Genomic DNA, 9,155 nt, shown 5'->3' on the forward strand with positions numbered 1-9,155 from the left:
GGGTCTTTTGTGGTTCCATACAAATTTTAGGATAGTTTGTCTTTATAAAAGCCTACAAATCTCTCTGAAAATGAGGCCCAGCCAATACAATTATGCATGAAATAAAGACTTGAGACCATGAAATGGTTAATTTAAGTACTGTCAGCTACAAACTTACCTGAAAAATAAGGAAGATTATCAATCACTTCATTCTTAAAGTATATCAGGCAGCGACTGTGCTATTTTCTTAACATGTATCTTTAAAATGCCTACAATAGTCCCACAAAGTAGGCATTATCACTTGATAGATGAGAAAAAAATTGAGGCATAGATAAGTATGCATATGCACAAGGTCACACAACAACAGAAATGAAACGTTAACCCAAGGACATCTGGCTGCAAAGTTGAAGCTCTCCCACAGTTCATAGGGAGAGTCTATGATTCCAAATTGATAACCTCCATTCCAGGTCACATTAAGAAACTCATTTGGCCTCTATCCTTCAAGAGACAGTGACACTGAAGAAGTATCTAATCCAGTGACATCTGGATGGGAGAATGGAGAGGTGAAATTTGGGGGAAAAGCACATTCAGAAATAAAATAATCAAATAAATTGGGTAATAAGGATGCCAGGATCAGTAAAACCCCCGCCACAGTCTTACAGAAAGAAGATAGCAAACAGTGGTTGGTATTCATTCTTAAATATATCCCACAGATCCTTTACTGGCAAACTCATCTTCAGCAAAATGATACAAGCCAGTTACATTTTCAAGAGTTTTCAAGAGGCTAAACATTTCCTAGCTATATTAGTCAGGATGATTAAATTATGCTGCAGGAAGAAATTAACCCTAAAAATCTCACTAACACTATAAGAGCAATGATGCAGTTTTATTTCTAATTATGCAGAATTTGCTGCAGCTCCAAAGTTCTTCAAGGCAACTCTCTTCCATGAGATAGACCAGGCTCTAATCTACTTCTCCAATATGGCTTCCAGTTACCAGAACAAAGGAGGAGAAAGCCACAAGGTCAAGTGTTCTCCCTTAAATGCTTCAATCCACAAGTAACATAATCCAGTTTTCAGAACTAGTCACATGACCTCACTTGGCACATGGAGAAATTTGGGGAGTACATGGATATTTGAGAAGTTCTAAATATCTCTGCCAAATTACTTTTCAAGGAGAGGAAAGTCCATCCCCAGTCATAATGAGAATGGATATTTTTCCCCTTCAAAAGACACTCTGCTCCCCTCCATCCTACTCTGCATCCTGGAAAGCTGAATCATACACACTGCACCAAATGGTCACCTGCTTTTTGACTTCCTCTTGTGTTTGGTCAATAGAGAGTGCTTTGAGGTCAAGATAATGATTCCTTTTTATTCCTGTGGCATCACTGGGAGTGAGGCTGAGATTCCACCATTCTCCACTTTAACTCTCTCTTTCTGAGTTCCAGAAACCACTGCTACCTCATCCCTATGGGGAAGTCAACAATCTACTCTTACAAAGTTGAAAGTATTACACCATTTCTTGTGCTTTCCACACAGCCTTCCTCTCTAGTATACTCTAATTGCTCAATTTAAGTGCTCTTTCTGTTTCCTGCTGAGATCCTGACTGATACAAGGGAAATCTGAAAAGGATTATAATTTTAACTATTGAGAAGAGCCTTTATTATACTTACCATAGAATTAGAAATGTGCCAATCTTTAATAGAATCTACTGTAACCTCATAAATTGGTGTTCTTTCTCCATTTCCATCCATTCTCAACATCATCAGAAAAGTTGCTTATTTTTTTCTGATTACCTGTGTCTTTATAAGCTTCTAGTGGTTCCCCATTACCATAGAAATGCATCAAAATCTTTAGCACACATGTCAATACCCTCCATGAATCAGTCAATTTTCAGCTCACTCTGGGTACATTATACTCAATTTTCTAGACCAAAAGTTGGCAAACTACAGCCCATGGACCAAACCAGACACTTTTGTAAATACAGTTCTATTGAAACAAGCCATGCTTGATCATTAACATATTGTCTATGGCTGCTTTCACAGCACAATAGCAGAGTTAAATAGTTGAGACAGAGATTATTTGGCCTACAAGCCTAAATATTTACCATCTCGCCCTTTGTAGGCAAAGTTTACTTACACTTTCTCCATACCCTCAATATCAGCATAAACATTCACAGATGCTCTTCCTTAGCCCACAGTGAAAAATGTCTCTGGCAACAATATCACTTACAAACATCAGGCTCAGGTGTTGTCTTTGATCTCCGCTCTTCCATCAAGTTTCCCAATGGTTTCAGCTAGATTACCTCAGTAGCTTATTTGACCCTCTATTAACGATTTACTCTGTGTATTAGTCAGAGTTCCCCAGAGAAACAGAACGAGTAGGATCTGGGTGAATATGTAAATAAGAAGATATTTATTTGTGGAGACCAAAATGATGGTTGCCAGAGGGGAAGCGGGTGGAGAGATGGGTAAAATAGGTGACAGGGATTAGGAGGACCCCTACAGGGGTGGCTCAGTTGGTTAAGCGTCTGACTTTGGCTCAGACCATGATCTCACAGTTTGTGGGTTTGAGCCCCACATCGGGCTCTGTGCTACAGCTCAGAGGGCATACTCATGACAGTTACAGTCCTTGTTTCTGTAACTAGTCTCCTGCTTGCCTTTGGTATTTGTAACTATCTTCCACCACCTAATCTGTATTTCCTTTGCCTTTAGCGAGCACCTCAGCTCGTTGTGGTTCCTTATCTGGCAGAGTGGCCCAGACATTCATTCCTGAAGAGTCTTGGCCGTTAGTAATCCTGCCAGGATTAAGTTGTTGTACTTTTCCATTGGCCCTAATTACAGAGCATGGCAAAACCTAGGAAATCTCTCGCATTCCAGACGTACTTCTTCTTATCCCCACTGTTGAGTAGTAAGCCAGTTTTCCCTTGGTAGTTAGGATCAGTCACCACTGCCAACACAGTGACTCCCTTCTTTGCCTGTTGATTCAGAGGCCTGAGAAGCCCCCAAAATGGATGGGCAGCAGTCTTAACCTCCAGTTCCCTGGAATCATTGTTATATCTCCTGATGGAAGCAATCCTCCTTCTGGAGCTAAGACCTCTAGGCCAATAAGGCATAAAGTCATAAGAACAGGAAACCAAAGTTTGGCTAGTAGATCACTAGTGGTAATAGTGAATGGTACCCCATCCATTTCCACTCCTCAGTTCCTGGACCAGTGAATCCTGGCTTTCTCAGAGAAGTAACACATACTGGATACTGCTTCAAAGCACACCAGGTTATACCTTCTAATGGAATGGGCTGTTTTCATGTCTGTTTCTTCTCATTAAATTTGAAAGAAACTTGAAGATAAGAATTGCATTTTCAGTATCTTTATATCTTCTGTGATACTTACATACTGCCTGAAACACTTTATGTGTTGGTTCCTGCATTCTGAGTGAATGGATGCCAACAACAGGCAGAAGTATCAATGGCTCCTGTAATCAAGAGACAACATGGGGAAGGGAAAGGGAATTGGTGGAAGTCGTCAAAAGGTACAAATTGATAGTTATAGCATAAATGAGTACTAGAGATATAATGTACAACAAGATGATGATAGCTAACGGTGCTAGGGAATATGTAGAAGTGTAAAAGGAGTAGATCCTAAGAGTTCTTAACACAGGAAACTCAATTTTCTTTTAATTTTATGAAAAGATTACCTATTGTGGTAATCATTTCACTATATATGTAAGTCACACTGTCATGCTGTACACCTTAAACTTACATGATGATATATGTCACTTTTCAACAAAAAAAATAAAAGGTAACTTGATCATGGGGCATAAAGATGCATACAGAAATTGTCATCATTTGATCACTCAGGGAACTAAGGAAAGACAGAGATAAATATGGATACCAGTCTTCAATACATTAGGGTTGCCTGTGTGAACACTGATCAGCAGCTCTTCCCACCTGCATCAAGGAAAAGATAATGGAAATTTATATTTCCACAGGAGCAAAAACAATTTCATTAATGTTGCAAAATAACACCAAGGCACTGAGGGCTTGTGTGAGTTGGTATCAGTTAAGGAATAGTAGGTAATATTATGAGATGTCCCAGCATATTTACATACACCTCACATCATTTTCATTATCAGCCTTATTAATAACAAGCACAGTATTTTTTCTTCCACAAATATAGTTCACTGGGACTTTTGATGCTCTTTCATATCCATTTATTCCTTTAAATATCAGAACAATCTCATATTTGAAGTACGATCCTGTTTTAATGTTGGGAAACAGAAAAGCCAATGAAGATACACTCTGAACCATGTGTTGTCTGGCTCTCAGCTATGACAACAAAAAGTTCAAGCAATAAAAAATGGTCTGTGGGCATAATTAGCAACTTCTTGTCCATTCTATTTTTAAGTTATTTGTGGCAATGAACAGCATTCATTTTCTGAACAAAAAAAGTTTCTGGACCATTGAATACTGGGGAAAAAACTGCAGACACTTCTTCTCTTCAATCAATTCAGTTGAATCCAAAGAAATAAATGTTTCTGAGGGAAAACTGATACACACAATACAGAGGATGTAGATTATTAATAAAGTCATTTACCTGGTTCAGATGTGAATTCATTCCAAATGTCCTTATTTTTCCCATTGCAAATCATTTGTGAAGAATTGTTTATCTCCTCTCCCTTTCCCAATGACTACACCCAGGTTAAAAGAAATAAATACATGGCAGAAAGATGCAGCAGATTGTATAACAGGATAAAATTATGGGCTATTACCACAGGTTGTTTTCCATTGCTCTCTCTTGTACCCGTTACCATCTCCAATTTTCATTGTCTTCATTATGTTTCTGCCATTAGTAATAACTTTATATACTATCCTGTGGAGATAAGTTGATCCAGGTAAAATCTAAGACTCCCAAAGTCAAGACATTACACTTGAATATCTGCCCTTAAATCTTCTCTCCGTAATAAAAGTATTAAAAATCAAAGCTTTCAAATACATAAAAGAGCGTTTTTGAGAAGCAGGGGGAAAAACAGAAAAGAATGCAGTATGATCTAAAAACATTTTTCTCACTCAAAAGAAGATAAGAGTCTGACCACAGGTAGGAAGGGAAGAATCAGAGAAATGTGACTAGAATTTCAGTAACTGCAGTTCTCTAAAAATGACCCTTACTTTTTGCAACAACCCCCAGGTAGAGGATGAAGGGATCAGACTTCCCAGAAGAAACTCCAAATCTGTCTATTAGAGGTGATGCAGGGGCAATTCCAGAGCAGAAAGAATGACTGCCTAACTTTTCAGAGTTATAGCCCTAGTGAGCTGCAAGATGTAAAAAGAACCCCTTTATTGACACCTCAGCTACAAGGTAGCGATTATCAAGTGCATTAGTCAATGACAGCCTCATATATATGGCCGAAAGCTAAGCCTAACCCTTGTGAGCAGAGATGATGGTTGTCTAGAGAGCTCATGAAGTCCCCACCCCATTTGGAAAATTCCACCCATCCTTCCCTTTGCCCAACAGTTAGAGTCCCCGGCAATTAGCTAGTTCAAAGCCCTCTCTCTTCCTGGACACACTTTATCAGGGAATCCATGAAGAAGAAATGATCTTCAGCAGCAAGATCCAAAAACATGTGGGATGCATCTCAAGCTGTCAATCTTGCTAACTTATTAATAACAGAGAGGGATGGCTAAAAAACTGGATAAAAAGGTTATCAGCTCCTCTTCCCTCCCTAGCGTCTTTCTGATGGCCTTGATTGATGCCAGATTGCCTGGCAAGGAATAGAAGTGCTATTTTTAGTTGGCTCTGAGTCTGAAGGACTTTTATTTCTGCTTGTGAACCTTTATAAATATTTAAGAGAAAGAAAAAGCATGAATGGAAGAACATGTGGTCTCACGGATATCCATCAAAGCTGTCTGTAGAAATTACAGATATGTATGTGTGTGTAGCTGGAGAGCCGTCTGGAGGTACAGAACTGCATGTGTCTGAGTAAAAGAAAACTCCCAAAATCTTGGAGAGAACTTCAAAGTTAAAAGGAAATCAAGGCTAATAAGGTGCACACTCTGAACTCTATTCAGCTGCCTTCACCACCTTCAGCCTCTGTTTTCCAGTCGCAGACCAGGCATGCTTACCTTCTACCTCCTAAAAAAAGGAGAAAGGCTGGGTGTGAGAGGAGGTCAGAAAGTTGGGTTCAAGTTCTGGGTCTGTATTGTGCATTTGCATGGATGAGCGAAGTACTTAACCCAGCGGTCTCAGGATCCCCATATATAAAAGGAGGGTAGGGCTAACTTCCAAATCAAAATCTGTACTTGTAAAGCAGTCTTCTTCCTTCTTACGACCTTTATCTAAATTGTTTTCTTCACTCCAGAAAAATCTGAAATGTCCTGTCTTTTGTTTTCTGCTATCGCACATTAAAAAATCAATTCAACAGGCATTTCCTGAGTGTCTGCTACATGAAAAACCCAGTCCTGGCTCGTAGGAGAAAGGAAGCTCAGGGGAGGATCGTGTTCTCTGGCAGAAGGGTGTGTAAAGTTCTTTTTGGGTCCCTCAGGTACAACTTCAAAAAGCAGTGGTTCCCTTCAGGAAAGAAGAGTCTTCATATTCCTTTTTTCAGGGAAAGTGCTCCAGCGGATTCCAGTTTTAGTCAAGATTTTGCATACCCTGTCTGTCTCCACAAAACTCGTAATTACATGCCCTACAGGGCCAGAAAGTGGAAACACACACACACACACACACACATACACACACACACACCCCACACACACCACACATACACACACATCCAACGATTCCGTCAGTACTATTTGCTGAGCACCTACTAAGCCAAGCACTGAGATTATAGCATCAAAGAAGCAGGACCCACTAGACCCACTGCTGTGGAATTTACACCGCAGTTGGAAATACAGACATTAAAAACTAATTATAAACTTTGTAGGTAGGCACAGGGTGCCATGACCTGAATGCCCATACAAGACATTCTAACCATCTAGAGGCACCTGGGTGGCTCAGCCAGTTAAGCGTCCGACTTTGGCTCAGGTCATGATCTTGAAGTTCGGGAGTTTGAACTGCGATCAGCAGAGAGCCCATTTCAGATCCTCTGTCTCCCTCTCTCTCTGCCCCTCCCCCCTCTCTTTCTGTCTTTCTCAAAAATAAATAAACGTTTTTGATAAAGAGGTTCTAACCATCCACTACACAATGGACCCCTTTCTTGATCTTGGCACATCCTCAGAGGAGGTCACAGGCAATTCTTCAAAAGCATCTGAAACCAGCTCAGGAAATTCCCTCAGACTTGCCTTTCTCTCCCTACATCTGCAGCAAACCTCCTATTGTCCTGATGGCATAGCTCTGTGTCTGAGATTCCTTTTTACAACCATTCCGGGCTCAAGTATCCTGGCTCCAGGCTATTTAAACTGGCATTTCTTTAAGAAGTCAGTCTAGGCAGCCACTCCTCCACAGTTCGGGTGAATTTTGGCAGGACACTATACCCCGCCCCTGGGCCAGCCCCAGCTCTGTAACATCACCAGGCTTCCCTTCTGCCACTTGGCCTCCCAGCCCTTAGACACCTATAGAAAAAGGCACCATAGCAGCGAAAGACCTGTAGGTGGTGAAGTAGGGGGTGTGAGCTCAACTCTTGGGGTGGGTTGGGGGTTGGCTTTAACATCTGACTCTTAGACTCAGTACAAAACTCTGTTCGCGTGGGCATTAGGTCAGTAATTTTTGGTGAGTGCCAAGTTCTGGGAGGATGAACCAAAAGAAAGAGATGAGTATGTGAAACTCTCGGGGACTCCTTAGTACAGAATAAATGGAGACATCCTCTTATTTAGAATATTAAAGCAGTGACAGTTTGTCCCTTGTGTATCTTGCTGGCTCTCTTTCCTTTCTTTACTCACACATGAAAACCTCAATAAAACAGCGCTGCTTGAGCCCACTCAGCCCACCCTGCACTTGCACACCTCTGTGTTCTTCTCAAATAACTCCCACTCGCTTCTCATCCAGCTAATTCCAGCACTGCCACCCAAGTCGTGCAAATGTCACTTCCCTTGGGAATTCTTCCCCTACCACCACCTACCACAAAAAAGAGCTAATTTCCCAGCAACAGGTTTCCTACAGCACTTTACAGTTTTATTAGCATGAACTCATTCTTTCAACAGACATTTATTGGGCACCTACCACACTGCAGGTCCTGACATGGGTCTTTGGCAGAACCATTTTCTCCACTAGGCTGAACAGCTTTGGAACAGAAACTGTGTCCTTCGTCTTGGTGTCACGTATACATCTAGTACATATTAGCCACTCAATGTATGCCTGGTCAATTGATGTAAACTGTGAGTTTCTTCTTAAAGGAGTCAATGGACGTGAATTGGCAGAGAGGAGATCCGAGGTGATGTCTGGGGAATCAGACCCTGTGAACAAGACGGAATGAAATTTGATTAAATGGGTCTCTTGCAACATTGTAATTCCATTCCGGAGTGGAAGTCTCCACTTAAGGACAGCTAAGCTCTAGTATCTAAGCTTCCCTAAGGGATCCCAGGGAGGGATATGATCTATTCTACAGGCCATGTCCTCTTTCCCCTTTTGACTTCTGATTCTTAGCATTGCAGAAATATTACTCCCAGAAATAAACTGACCTTTTGAAAAGTAACCAAAATTATGCATTCCAGCTGAGGACAATGAACTTGATGTTTAAAAAATACGTTTCTGTGCCAACATAATGAACTTGTTGGCTGCTACCACATTCTCTCAGTTTTTAGATAAACATAAATGTGATTCCCAAACATTTGTTTTACTAAAAATGCTTTCTTCTCTTACTACCTTAGGCAAACGTTATTGAAAATCGAGTGGGGTGGTTAAACATTACCTCGTACCAAGTCAAGATTGTGGAATTCTTGTTTCAGTTCTGTGACCACCCTCCAATGACTTGTATCATCCAGATAGATTCGGATGTGAGTGCATGCAATAAAATTTTAATTCCATGATGATAAATGTGGGAGTGAAAATATAAAGCCTTGGTTTGAGTCAGATTGATTCATTCACCACTGATAATAATAGTAATAGATACTGGCATAGCACTTGAAAGTTTACCAAACTGTATTTATTGTTTTTTTTTAACAGGATCCTCCCAACAAACTAGGGAAATGTTTTAGTATTACTATCATTGTTTATATCTTAGGGCCACAGAAGCTAAAATTT

At 40.5% G+C, this 9,155-nt stretch overlaps 1 long non-coding RNA gene across 1 annotated transcript in view; it reads left to right on the top strand.

The window, feature by feature from the left end:
* LOC120237110 overlaps nt 1-8,939 on the top strand; it is an 11,881-nt gene extending 2,942 nt beyond the window's left edge. The window contains exons 2-3 of the long non-coding RNA XR_005529859.1: nt 884-1,002; nt 8,783-8,939. This is a non-coding gene — a long non-coding RNA (uncharacterized LOC120237110). The remainder of the gene's footprint in view (nt 1-883; nt 1,003-8,782) is intronic.
* The last annotated feature ends 216 nt before the right edge of the window (nt 8,940-9,155 follow it).

Source organism: Hyaena hyaena, unplaced genomic scaffold, assembly GCF_003009895.1.
Source record: "Hyaena hyaena isolate Hyena2069 unplaced genomic scaffold, ASM300989v1 scaffold_171, whole genome shotgun sequence".
NCBI lineage: Eukaryota > Metazoa > Chordata > Mammalia > Carnivora > Hyaenidae > Hyaena > Hyaena hyaena.